The following is a 15,623-nucleotide window of genomic DNA, read 5'->3' as shown; positions in this document are numbered from 1 at the left end:
AACTTTTGTACAATGTTTGGGAAATGACCAGGAGAGAGTGGTAGAATGCAGCTGGCTTATGTAACGGCAGTTATTAGGCAAAATGACCGGGCAGTAGGATTGAAATACAGTTTTAGAGGGTCTTTAATGTTATACCTGGAATTATTTAGGCAAAAATAAATAAATAAAATCTTTTTGAGAAGGGTTTTGATTAGTATAATGAGCAAACAACAATAAAACCATAATTACCATGTTCAACACCCAATCCCTTTCTAGTCCTGTGCTGGTATATTTCCTATCATTTTATCATCACAATGACTCCACCAGGTTAAGTGTTTATCATTATTTGGCTTTTACTGACAGGGAATCTGAGCATTAAAGACAGTTCTATACTGTACCCAAATGCCATAACAGTCAATAAGTGGCTAGAATTTGATCCTGACCTATCTGATTCCAAAATTAGCTCTTAACTGTTTTGTCAGACCACCTCCTAAAATTAAATTGGCCTCTCTGAGAATACACTTTTGAATTGGCATCTCACTACCCAACCGCATAGGCAGTCTACATCACGTCAGGAAGACCCCACAAAGAACTTCTGATAGGGCACAAAGATTCTTTCTAGGGATCCTTTTGAATTCTGAAGTGACAGAAGTCAAGAAACATAATCCAATCTGTCCAATCCCAAAGCTCATGTTCTTTCCTTCATCGCATGCAACAATTTGTCTAGTTAATAATTTAAGTACCAGGATAAAATTTCATCTTGGGAGTGTACCACAATTTGCTTAAATGTTTCCCAACTGCTGAGACTTTCTAGGGGTTCCAATTTGGGGATTTTGTGAATGGTGTTGAAACCAATACTTTTCCCCATGTGTTTTGTTCCTATCTGAATTCCCTTTTGTATAACATTGCAGAAGTGGGAATATTATGATGATTTAAAACAACTGAGTAACTTTGGCATAATAATCACAGATGGCCTAGAGATGTCTTCCACTTTTATTTGAATTTTACAATACACCAACCTTAGGACTATAATTTATAATATGATTTCTTTAAAGCCTTTGCTGGTAAGTTGCATTCACTCATTCATTTTTCCATTGGTTCATTACTCAAACATTTTGTTGCTCATCTATTTGTGATCTGACGACACATTATATAGCTGAAAAATCAGCTAAAGATAAGGTTTTTCTTTATCTGGTAGATTTTGAGAGTAGTCACAGCATACTTTAATGTTCAAAGGAAATATCAACAAAATATTCTCTTCTCTCCCACGTGGTAGTCTCAAGTTACATGATAAAAGAACATCTGGGCGGAGCACCATTATGTCTATTCCAAGAAATAGGGTCAGTTAGTGGAACATCAAAGTTTGTACCAAATCTCCCATGAGGAGTTTACCAAAACAAGAAATATACCAATTTGAAGGCTCTTATTTGCATTTCTATTTCATTCACATTTCTAACATTTTTAACCTTTGAAAAATAAGCCCTTAAATCACAAAGAAGTAAGCACAAATATGTCACAGAATAAGAGTTTTTGAGAGGTCTAAATTAATGCTAAAAGCAAACAGTGCTTCTAATTGGGGAATATAATGTATACGAGAAAAGCAAATGAAAAAATACACTGAAACTTAGAAGCTCTGAGTGCTAATATTGCCCAAGCCATGTTCACTGTGTAACTACAGACAGGCTACTTAACACTTCAAGGAAACTACCGCATTGGACTGGAATGTCAAGTTTGCAGCTTTAAGAGCAATGGAAACAAAAACTGCTATATAAATGTAAAATAACATTTCCATGTAACAGATTCATTTGTGGTTATTTTACCTGCTATTTTTAAAGCAAATTTTGTTAAATAGAAACAAAATCCAGTTGATTTCCATTTTTAAAACTTGGCTTTATGCATCTGGAATGAAGTGACAGAGTTGTTGGGTTTTGAGGACATGAAGCAGAGCAGAAAGTAAAGGGAAAAGCCAAACTTCTTCCTTTGATTGCTGTCCAGAAGATTTAGCAGGATAAAAGGAAATAAAGACAGTGAGTAGAACTTTCAGGATCTGGGGCCACTATTATTGACTTGAAGAATCAGATAAATAAAATCTCCAAACTGGAATAATGCCATCTCAATGCACACGTCCCTTCCAAAAATTTTTAGATTTACCAACCAATGAAGAATATGAAAGACATTTTAGGCACATTCAAAGAGATGACCTTCTATTAATTTTTAAAGTAACTACTTACACCCAGATGCTAAAAAACACATCTACTACTACTTATAGGAAAGAGGAGGAGGTGAGAGACCAAGTCAGGGAAATGAAGTATTTACTGTTTTCCTTCATGCAACCTGGTCTTTCTGTCCTAAAAGCAGTAGCATTGGGGGACTTTCTCACGAGGCTGAGAGGGCATCCATCAGATCCTTGAATGAGCCCAACCAATTTTAAAGGAAGCTGACTGGTGATTGCAAACATCAGATACCCAATTTTTATCCCTGTAAAGTAGTACCACATGCCCATATATCTTAGGTGATTGTATAGCTACTTTTTTTAAATTAATTTTTTAAATCAGTAAATAGTATGGGCACCTGCTCAGGTGGTCATCAGAGTATGTGGATAGATAGATATCTGATAATGAAATAAAATGTTGTTGTTTAGAAGTGAAAGTATTTCACTAAGGGTTATTTCTTAAAGAGAAGGAAAACATGTTGTGCACTGCATGAGTTAGAAGCATACATTATAACAACAAAGGAACAGTAGCAACAGAACAAAGTTGAGCTTGTTTAATGAAAAATGCTTATTCATTCATTCACTCCTTACAGTCAAAATGCCTCATGAAAAAACTGCCCTGAACAAATCATAGAGATAGAACTTCTAAATTAAGACTATTTGATCTGCCCAATTTTCAGGATAGCTACCTAGGCTGTATCTACAATTTTGTTGTTGTTGTTAATCCTCACCTGAGGATATTTTTCCATTGATTTTTAGAGAGAGTGGAAGGGAGAGGGAGAGGTAGAGAGAAACATCGATGTGAGAGAGACACATGGATTGGTTGCCTCCTGATTGCACTCCAACCAGGTCTGGGGAACCTGCAACCAAGGTACATGCCCTTGACCAGAATTGAACCCGGGACCCTTCAGTCCATGGGCCAAAACTCTATTCATTGAGCCAAACCGGCTAGGGCTGTACCTACAATTCTTTAGGATAGAGGTACTTTAGAGTTTCTGCATATCTTAAACATGTCTGGAATGTTGTGTTCCTTTCTTCAGAATGGTTTGCCCTATCCTGAAAAGCACCGAGTTAGAATTTAAAGAAACCCTTGTAAATTTTCCTTGAGATCAAGTACAAAATGTGTTAGATAGTATTTTTAAAAATATGAAGACAGGAAAGAAAATCACGGAACAGTCTGTTCTTGAGAAATAACAATGGTACATAATAAAAAAGATGAAATTACTGAGGACTGCAGAATTTAAGAACATAGGAGGTTCAAACGTGTTACTCTCACATTCCTTGCTTTCCTGTTACACTGGCGTGCATCCTCTTCCACTTGGCATTTTATTAGACAACCCCCATAGCCCAAGCTACTCATCCACTGAGCAGACGAATTTCGATAATTTGAAAAGCATGCCTTCTAGTCTGCCTCACAACCACTAACGGAGCTGTGGGATAACAGAAATCCTACTACCCTTGCCCAGTTGAGTGTACCTCTATTTTTATCTACATTCAGGTTGTTTTTGATACCATTCCTATAATTTCCATTGGCTTTTAAATGAACTTTTAAATGGTAATTTTGTGACTGCCTCTATTTCCTTTGAGACTTTAGAAATGACTTCATTTGAAGTTTAGATGGTCATAGTTTAGCGTGAATGTTGTTAATAACTGTTGATTTTATTTTTATAGAAATTTAAAAAAATATGTTTGACTTTGTTTTCAAATAATAATATAACCCAAATTCTTTCTACTCATACATGCAAATTCATTACATGAATTTTTATTATATTATCCTGTTTTTACTGGAGCAAAAGAAACCTTTAAGTTCTCCCAAAGTGCAGCAACAACACAGCTCTAAGGAAGAAAGAAATGGCCAGAGAAGTGAAGTTCATGAATGTAATAACAACTTAGAGATTTAGGTCATGCTATGTTTCTGATATGAAAAAAAAAAATTCTTATACCTTGAGGCTTGGCTATCAGAGAGCATCACTTAGTTCTTGGTTAAGAGTCTACACCAAGGAGACCATTACCTATTCGCCTTACCTGGTATAAAAAGTAGTTTACTTCTAGAAAAATTATTAGGAAAGAATATACCAGTTTTAAATTTTGTATTGAAGAATGTATCTAATTCACATATGATTTAAGTAATGTGTACATACATATTACATAGAAGAGAATTTAACAAGGCTAATATTACAAGGCCTCTCCCCTCCAGTGAAAACAATGTATGAAAAAGTGCAATAATGAAAGAGGTAACACAGGCTTCCAGAGGAAGTCCAGATGCCCACATTTCAAAAAGCATCACACTAGCTATGTTGGAACAACCTGTGGATTCAACAAGTATCTAAAAGCCATCACTTGCTGTAGACTCACAGACCAGATTATCTGCCAAATCCATCCTTCTTTTTCCTGCAACAGAATGGACCTACCTCTACTTTGGCTATTACCACCTAATAGTCAGCTCAGAGGGAATGGGATAATGTTTAACTGGCATAAATCATGTAGATAGGACCAAACTAGGCCTAAAATCTGAGCATCAGAGAACTATTCAACTGTTTGAACATTGGCATTCTAAATAGGCCCATAAAACTGAATTTAACATAAGCAAAAAAAAAAAAAATTCAAGAGATAAACAACAGAAAAGAAAGAGTCCTGAAAAAGATTAATCAAACAGCAAACAGGAAGGAAATATGTGCTTCTACTACAACATAATCACCTAATGAGTCTGTACACTGATGATATGACATAAATATTATTTTTGATCAGCAGCCGGTTGAATCTGCAAATGGAAAAACAACAAGAACGACTATGGAGGGCTGACTATATTTATTGAAAAAAATCCACATATAAGTGGCCCCCTTGCAATCCCATGTTGTTGTTCCAGGGCCAAGTGTAGTTATTTGAACATTAACCTTTTTGTTGAATTACACATAAAGCTCTTCATAGTTTTTATGAATTAAGGTATTCAACATTAAGGTGTTTTATTTTATTTAAATGAATGGGAATGAATAAAAAAGAACGTGTGTGTTTTTTTAAAGGTAAGCATAGCACAGACAAAACATTGTGAGTAAATCTTTCAGTAGCAAAAGGGACAGAGCAGGTAGAACAGTCTATTTCATTTTGAAAACCCATCATTTCCCTACAAATAGATAATGGATGTCAACATGCCTATTCAGAACCTCACAATAAAATGAAATAACTTTTTCCCCATCAACATCCTTGAGTAGGAAATGTTTCATATATGAGTATCCTAATTTTGGAATTCAAAACAAGCCTTATATGTTCAAATACAAAGAGTTTATTATGTCACTAGTTTCCCTGTAGGCCTTTCTAACCTCTATTTATAGGATACAACTTAATTCATCATAAGTGGCCTTTTATCTTGTATTCATTCGGTTTTCATTTAGTTTATTCCACAGAGTCCAGGGGAAAGTGTGCCTGCATCCGATCTTCCCCACAGATTCACCAGAAGGAGAATACACACAGGCAACAGTTTTTGAGGCATTAAAAGTAGCAGCCTCAGGATGGATAAACACAGACTATGAACGTTCACACTACATATTGTGAAGCGTTAATTGAAAAATGTTTATTTGGCACAAGAGGTACCCTTTTTTTGTACATTCCATAAGATGGTGGCATCGTGTTTACATGGCTATGCCACCTTGCAGCAATGCATTCTTCAAAACAGATGCGAAATACCTTCTAAATTACCTTTTCCAATGCTGAATTCATAAACTTAATTCAATTTATGTGTTGAACCCAAGATGAAAAAGATGTAGTATCAACTAGATCCGATGTCTTTTACAAGGTTGAAAGGTCTCATATATAAACTGAGTTCACTGCAGAAGGTTGTGATGCCTGCACATGGGTGAGTGTACAGCACGAAAGAAATAAGTATGTAAATTTGATATTACTTATGTGTGGTACTCACTTTTTTTTTAGTTTGCAAGAAATATAACTCTTGAAGTCCTTTCAGCCTACTGAACAAGAAAATTAGCAGAGAGATAAATCTAGGACAAATATGGAATTGAGACACATATCAATAAATAGGGGAGAATTTTTTCTAAGAAAAATATTAGTGAACAATCTTGAAGGTATTATAATAACTCAGTTTAAGGAAGGCCTGATTTTCATGGTGTTGTGGTGTTAATAGCCAGTGAGAAAATAAGAACACCAAAAATGGTAAGATTTGAAAAAGGGGTCTCACAATAAACCCCTAGAGCAGCGGTTCTCAACCTGTGGGTCATGACCCCTTTGGGGGTCGAATGACCCTTTCACAGGGGTCGCCTAAGACCCTCAGAAAACACATATATAATTACATATTGTTTTTGTGATTAATCACTATGCTTTAATTATGTTCAATTTGTAACAATGAAATTGGGGGTCACCACAACATGAGGAACTGTATTAAGGGTTCGCGGCATTAGGAAGGTTGAGAACCACTGCCCTCGAGTCTTGAAAATCAGGGAAACCTGAACAATATGTGGGTCTTATGTCAATTTTAATAATTCAAAGTAAAGCTTTATTTTTTAGTATACATGAAACTTAATGTAAAAAAGTGTTTCTCTTAATTTTTTTAAAAATAGGGACCCATAATTTTCCATTTCTTTTTGTAATTCCCTCCCCAATTCTCCCTTATTTTTTCCATTCCTTAAATAGTATAGTTAGCTTTTACAAAAGTAGTTTCTAAGGTAGAGAACAGATTATGGTGGATGCATTTACAAATTTTTAAATCTGAATTCTTTCCTTAAATATTTCATTGAGAAAAAAAAAATAACAAACTGCTTTTCTGACAAATGATATTAGAGTATGACAAATGATATCAGAGTATTTACCATGGGCAAAAAGTTCAGAATCATCTCAAAACCCCTATAAACTTATTCATATATGTTCTCTATAAGAATTTAAATTATTTTCACTATTAAAAATAAAAAACAATGACTAATTGAAATTCGTACTCAAACTAGGGGCAAACAATTCTATTGCATTATAGTTACTGAGATTTTAAAACTCTGTATCTTATAAATTTGGGTTAGATAATGTTCAGCCAGAGACATCACAGTCTCACAGAACAGGGAGCAGTTCACCACTCAATGTAACTCTTTCCTGACTAATTATATTTCATATTTCATGCATTTTTAATAGGCATAGTTTTAGGATAAAGTAGTTATTTAAATATAAATATATATTCATATTTTAATTTTCAATTTTACAATAACTCTTTTGAAGTTTAAACTATGGTATTTAAACACTTAAAATATGACTATCATTTTAATTCCTTCCAAATATGTATTCTTTCTACATTATTTTTCAAACAGTCATCATGTCCCCCACAACATACACACAGACACACACATATACACAGTATTTATGGGTAGAAAATCAAAAACAGCAAAACATAACTATAGATTTGAGTGGTAAGGAGTAAGTGTCACCTGGAGTGGCAAACTAGGGACATAATAGACCACAGGCCACATGGTTTCAACACCAAAATATTACACAGAATTATGCTGGTACATTCTCCCCTATTTCTTGGTGCCTTTCAACTGACAAAAAGAAGTAAATTCTCAATGGAAAGCTTGTACTATAACTTATTATATCTTCTGGAGATAATTAGGGAAGGTAAGACATTTAAGAGTTAATTTATCCTACCTATTAATGACAAAAATCACAAATGCCAAAAGCTTGAAGTATACAAATGTAAATATAAACACACACACACAAACCAAAATTACATAGCTTTAGTATGAGAAAAACACCATGCAGGTAAAACCTTTTCAACCTGGCAGAATGACAAAGAAATACAGCTATTTTGAGAAAAGTTTATGTCTAGCTTTTGGTCAGATAAAAATAACCTGTCAAATTAACCATTTTTCATGGAAAGTGTGGACTCGAATGCATTGCCTTAAAAAACCTGAGTCAAGTAGCTTTAGTAAAGAAAAGTCACTTTCAATAGCAAACAACATGACAAGCAATGATTAAAGCCATTTATTTTAGAATATTTTATAAAATATTTACATAAATGATTGATCTTAAAAGCAAGACTAAAATATTCCTAGGGTTTGTTCTGAGGCAAACACACCCTTCCATCCTCCCACATCTATAATTTAGAAAAGAGAAGGACTATTAAAAGCAGGATTATGACCTCAAGTTAACATATGACCATAATAAAAAATAAACACTAAATTAGGATCCCCTTGGAATATGAAGTTAGGAGATGAAAATTGTTTTTTATTTTTAAAAATTAAAGCATGATGCCTCTCTGCTGGAAAAGTAATCAAATATGTTTTAATATAGTTGTTGGTACATAAAAAGCATGATGTACAGTGAAATCATACTCAACACATAATTACTAGACCTCACTATAATTATCTGGCCTTGTTACAGAAGAAATTTTAATTATAGGGGGCTCATTTTTAGCTTTTAAAATCTTGCTAGAGTTTTATGACTTAACTAAGAAAAACATGATAATATTGATAGAAAGTAAAGGAATTGGGAGTAAGTCATCTACGTACATATGGAAGTCTTGTGTCCATTGGTGGGTATTCCCAAGTATCTACTTAGCAGTAAAAACTACTGACATAGTACAGTGATCACACTTTACTCATTTACTGCTTCTAGCTATCAAGGTGGGATGAGTTTCTTGACATGCTTTATTTGTATGTAGCAATCGGATGGCGTGTGAACACTCAGAAGGGCAGAGTATTTTGTCTACTGATGCCATTCACACTACTAAACCACAGGTAGTGTAGCCTTAACTACACAACTCCTCCTCACTTCTTGTAATTAGAAAATAAGAGCATTCAATTGAGGGTGGTCAGATAGGGATTTAACCAAAGAATTATAAAGAGTACCTAGAAGGAAAAAGTATCTAGCAAATTCTATGGGGGCTGTGCATAGCTTTCTATTCCTTTACCAAAAACTTTTGGGTACACGCACACCTTTCCCCATTTCACCATGGGTTTATGACTGACTTCCTCCAGATTACAAGGGAAGGGGTTGCCAGTGTGGATGGAGCAACTTGCCAATTCCAGAAAATCATCTCCTTTTTCCCCATTAAATTCTGCCCAGTGTGGCTTGAGGTGGATAACCACTGGGCTGCGGAAAGTGGCCAGCGGGGGAGGTGCTCCTGGAATGCACTGAATGTGCATTCTTTAGATGCTCGGATGGGGTGACTGCCCCCTTATTGGCTTCTACCCATTTTCACTGGTTAGGCTGCTTCAGTAGGAAGCAGGTATTTGATTTTTTTATTGAATGTGTGAGTAATACTTCCATGATGCATTGCCAACAAATTACTTATATGACATTTGAGCATGGGGTCCTGAAAGGGGTCCTAGATTAGGAGTTTTGAAACTTGCTCAGTGAATCTAAGACAAATTGTGGAACCGTTATGGGTGTTTCCTTATTTTTTTTCTTTTAAAAATGTTTTTCAACCAGTTTAGACATACAATTATCATATTAGTTTCAGGTGGAGAGCATGATGACTAGACATTTATATAATTTATGAAGTGATTACCCTGGTAAGTCTAGTATCCACCTGACATCTATAATTATTACAATGTTAGTGACTATATTCCCTTGCTGTACTTGACATCCTCGTGACTACTTATATAATTGGCAATTTCGACAGGTATTACTTTTATTTTCTTCTAATCTTTATTATCGAAAGTATTACATATGTCCCCCTTTCCCCCATTGACCTCTTCCTGCCTGTCCCTGCCCCCTGCCCCAGGCCTTCACTATATTATTGTCTGTGTCCATGGGTTATACATATATGCATACAAGTTCATTGGTTGATCTTTTCCCACCTCTGTTTGATCCTTCTATGTACAGGTATTACTTTTAAACAGTCAATAGATTTCCTAGCTCTTTTTTTTTAATATGGGAGGAAGGGAAAGAGATAGAAACATCAATGATGAGAGAGAATCATTGATCTGCTGCCTCCTGCACACCCTAAACTGGGATCCAGCCCGCAACCTGGAATTGAATCCATGACCTCTTGGTTCATAGGTCGACGCTCAACCACTGAGCCACCCCTGGTGGGTATAGGTTTCCTATCCCTTACTCATGGATTCCTGACTGTGCTTAGGTTTCTGAAACTAGCTTTTAAAGCAAAGCTTCATTTTATCCATAATTTGAGGTCTCTTCAATTTTTGTTTTATCTATTCTATTTTTAAATTAAAGAATAAACTTCTCAGTTGAGAGAATAATCTCTTCTTCATTGAAGCCTTTAAACCACAAGCTCTTGCTTAGGACTGGAATTACACAGATAAATACAGCAAGGCCCCTTTCCTCAAGGAACTTCCTTCAAGACACTGGTATGTTTGTGGCCTTTCTTTATCAGCTTTTGGCGTGGTGATTAGTAAGTAATGCTCATAGATATGCTATTTATTGACATTTTACCTATTTTTCATTCAATCAGTAAAATATTTTATGAAATATCACTATTTTCTATGGCTATTTTCTTTTCTCTGAAGCATAATTTAAAAACGAAGAAAAATGAAATGTATCTTTTAATCCAGTCAACTAGTTTTTTTTTTTTTAAGATTAAAAAAATAGCAGGTGCACTTCTGATCCAAACTCAGGCACAAGTTGCTTTCTAGAACAGTCTTGTGAGTTCCTCCTGACTCACCCTAAGCCATCTTCATGCCATACCGCACTCCTGCCCTAGTTCCTCCATTCATCTAATCCTGTGAATGGGCTTATGATCATTCTCTCTTGAGAATTATCTCAGGATTCTAAATTATATAAGTGACAATGATAATGATTTTCCTAAGAAAGTTTTTTAAAACTATCATGGATTAGGTTTTTTTATACAGACGTTTGTTTGATAACCTAATTAATGTATAACATGAACAATAATGAAGACTAATAAGTTGAGAAATAGTATTGTGATAGTATTTAAACTTTCATTCATTTTTATAGGCTTTTGCCTACCTTTAAAAAAATTAGAATGATATATACGCACCATGCAGACATAACAGGGTACTAAAATATTAAAAATAAAATAGAGCAAATAAATATGCACAGTCTTTATTCCTTCTGTGAAATCTCACCACACAAGAGTACATTGTTCTGGCAAAGCCCTTATCACATTGTATTATAATTACTGTTTATAGTCTATTTCTCTGACTATAGACTAGGCAAAGAGCTTTAGGAGATCTAAACCTATTTATCTTTGGGGCCCCAGCTCTGACATAATGTCTGGCATGTGGAGGATGTTCAGTGTAAAACTGCTCAATGAAGAATAAGTGAGGAGAGATAATAGGCTTAATTCCTCATTCTGCCATTTATGGTATACTAGAGGCCCGATGCACAAAAATTTGTGCAAGATTAGGCCTTCCTTCCCCTGGCTGCCGGCACTGGCTTCCCTCCGGCACCCAAGACCTGGGCTGGCTTCCCCCAGGCTGCCTGCAGGCATCCGGGACCCGACTGGCTTCCCTCTGGCCAGGCTTTGTCAGGAAGGACATCCGGAATGACGTCTGGTCTAATTAGCATATTACCCTTTTATTATTATAGATGGCCTCTTACCTCTTAGCCTCTGTCTCAGCTTTCACATCTGCAATATGGGTGAAATAAGTAGTTGTAATGAGCCTTAAAAGACCTCTTGTGTGTATAAGCCTCGAAGAATTGCACAGGGATTAGTTGACTTGACTATCCCTTCCCTCAGCCAGAGCTGATCACTTACAATGTGTGAAACACTGGCTAAGTAATGGGACACCCAGCTCCTTTCCTCGTGGAGTTCAGAGTCTAGTGGGAGAAAAAATGCCAGGTAAATGGGCAATCACCGTAACATCTGCTAATTATATTGTGACAAAGTTTGGGCAAAGTACAGGGTGCTAAGGAATACATTGGTGAGTGTTTACCACAGCCTTGAGGAGTCTGAGGAGGATTCTTAGAGAATGTGATCTCTAAGACAGATAAATGTCAGGTAAATATTTCAGCCAATGGAGGAGGAGATGAAAAGACCAGGAGGGAAGAGCAAGGGTAGGATGCTCTATGTGTCAGGGGGCTTCTTAAATTCCACAAGTCCTAGCCTTATTCCAAAGATCGTATGACAATGCTTTTGTAATCTTCTCATCTGTTTCAAAAAACTATCTAAGTTAGATTATTTTTTTCTCCTATTGTGTAGGAAGTTTTCTCTTTGGAACGACATTTCTAAAATTCTCCTAACTCATACAACTTTATCACTTTTGTGATTTAGCAAATGATCTGTCAAAGAATTAGCAGAATCTCATGTTGGTGACGCAAATGAAACTTGTTAAATAATGCTGCTGAATATACTGCATATTGCTGAATTTGCTTCAAAAATCTGCAAGCATCTTACCACCAACTGGTTTCACCTTTCATTAATTACTGGTATTACATGGCTTCCTTAAGGAACAGAGATACTAATCACGGAAATATTTACATGGACAGAATTAGCGATGTAATGAATGTTTGCCACATTATATTGTTATTTGTGATTAAGCATCACACATTCCGCGTCATATTAGCATTTATATTTTGTATGTTTTACGTAAACACTGTAAGAGTGTGAACTGTACTTTGTGTTGACAAGTAAAGATAATAAACCAGGTACTAAGGTCAGTTGTCTTAAAACATTAACTTCTTTAAAGGAGTAGTAAAAAGAACATGTGCAAATCAGAAAATCTAGGTTTGATTCTTAACATAGACATAAACTAGCAATGTGGTTTCAGGCAGGCCACTTCTATTTCATTTAATGAATGATTTCTTTATCCTCCTCATTTACACTTTAAACAGCATGGAAACAGTGTTTGAAAGTGTTTTCAGTGGAGATTAGTTATAAAATGAATACTTACAGTTTATTTAAGTATGGGTAAATATGAAAAGTTAAAAAAATTATCCATTATCACCTTCTATTTCAGTGCATGAATTCTAGACTAAGAATCAAATTTCCTATGCACTATTTAAAATATAAATGTAAATTCTGTGTTTTACTGAATCATTGTTCACATTATCATTATCCTCAGATATCAATGTTTGAAATGGACTGCAGCAACATCAATAGAGGAAAACAATTTTAAAATAACTCTAATGGATCCAGACAGTCAACAAATCAAAGAAAAATAAGATAAAAAGAATGATGATGTTATTACAAGATGAGATCTTAGGGTATTTTTCTAGAAATTTTGATGGTAAAATGTGCTAAAAGAACAATTTTGTGGGTTGAAAGGAAGAAATGATCTACGGAATGCTTCTCATAGTATTCACACAATAAATGCAAGACTACATTTTGCTCAGTTTGACATCTCAGGAATTACACACTACTATTCTTTCTCTTAAAAAAACAAAGAACAAACAAAACAAACAATAACAACAAAAAAACAGCCCCAAAAAACAGAAGAAAAATGTGGTGCCTTCTTGGTTCCTGTAAGAAATAAACTGCTAATTAACTTTAATGTATGAACATGATTTCAAACCACATATTTATTACAGAATCTATTATTTTCCATCTCCAAATTTCCTAATGACAAGAAACAGCCTATTTTAATCAAATTGGTCTCCCTTCTGCTCCTTAAGTACAAGAGATGCTCATCTGGGGCTACGGATAATGAAGCCATGAGATGGCAATCTAAGTTTTAGGGGAGTCTTCTACTAAAAATAAGTGACCACTTAAATGCTACCATATCTTGTTTTGCAAATCTAGCCTCACACAAATAGTCATTTTTGGTGCAAAAGTTAGTCATAAAATCCTCCATTAGTGGTTGGTAATGGACCATAATATTGCATGTTTGTAAAAAGTGCATTTGAAAAATGAAATGCTAGAAGGACTGGCCATATAAGAAATATTAATATTTATACGAGATAACCTCTTAGGGCCAGATTTCCTTTTTACTGACAATTGCCTGCACAGAATATTTTCCACTATCTTGAGAAAGGGCTTTGCAATTCCAGCACTCGTCTATATTAAGCTACATCAATACTCTGCTTTATTGTGTCCTGGCTGCTTTAATAGAAGAAAAAATGGGAGTGATTAGTAATTGTTAGTTTTACAATAGATATGATAAAATAAATCAGAAAGAACCTTTGGAATATTAAATATATTACGGTCAAACAATGTTAACCGATGTCTAAATTAAACGTGAATGCTTACAGCAAATTTCCACCCTTCATTATTAGCACTTAACCCCAGAGGGGTGAATTTCAAGCAAGTATCAAGAGAGAATCTGGTACTTGTAATTATACTTTCAACATAAGGTTATATATATATATTCCCAGTGCAATGCCAACAATGCTAGAGGAAATATGTTCAGCTTCCACCATGGTCAAAACTGACAAAGACGCTTCTTGTGAAAATAGAATAAACTAAAATAACTTAGCTACACACACACACACACACACAACAAGAATTCTGAGTACCTTTATTTCTTGTCTAAAAGGAATTTGTTATAATTATATGAGTACAAGTATGATCATATTTTTAATGGTCAACTCACGTTGGGTGAAACTGTTTTTAATTTTCACAGTTAAAAAATAATAATGATGATGCGTTAATATTAAGCACTCACCATGAGCCAAGCACTGCTCTGCTACATTCGTTATTTCATTCACCCTTTTCCACAACCTTTGAGGTTGACACTGCTTTACAGATGAAGCATAAAGCGCAGAGAAGATAAATAACCTGTTTAAGGCCATACATCTAACAAGTGACTCCCACTCTGACAAACTGATAATGGAGCAGACTCTATCGCTGTTCGTTGATTTCTCTGTCCCTAAGCAGGAAAATGAAAGACCCATTGAAGGTTATTGCTCAGTTCAAGTGCGAATTACGAAATGCAGAGTGTGCATCTGTAAGCCACAATCTGAACCAGCCAGCTGTTTATTTTCAGGAACTAAAGAGGCCTTTAGCCTGGACACTCAGTGGGTCTCCAGCCCTTGGCTGTTCTTGGAATTCTGCTAGAACTTACATGGAAGAACATTAAGTTTCTCTCACTGGTGGATAAAAAGAGTATTATGCTAAGCGAACTAAGCTAGTCAGAGAAAGACAAGTATCACATGATCCCACTCATATGTGGAATCTAAAGAACAAAATAATCTGATGAACAAAATAGATCCAGAGACACAGAAGCATGGGACAGACTGTCAAATCTCAGGGGGAAGGTGGGGTGAGGTGGTGGGGAAGGTGGGAGGGAGGAAGAGATCAACCGAAGAACTTGTATGCATGTACGCACAACCCATGGACACAGACACTAGTGTGGTGGAAGCCTGTGGCGGGGGGCTGGGGCAAGGTAGAAGGGGTGAACGGGGAAACGGGGGAAAGATGTAGTAATACTTTCAACAATAAAGATTAAAGAAAACACATAAAAAAGTGTTCAAGATTCTACTGATGTAGAAGAGCTCTGCCACAAGTCTAAGGCAGCCCTAAATGAGGCAGAATTGTGCAATGTAAGAACTCCAAGATGGGGAAAAAGGAAATCTGAATTCA

This window comes from Myotis brandtii, unplaced genomic scaffold (assembly GCF_000412655.1).
Source record: "Myotis brandtii unplaced genomic scaffold, ASM41265v1 scaffold52, whole genome shotgun sequence".
NCBI lineage: Eukaryota > Metazoa > Chordata > Mammalia > Chiroptera > Vespertilionidae > Myotis > Myotis brandtii.
This window is presented reverse-complemented; position numbering follows the sequence as displayed.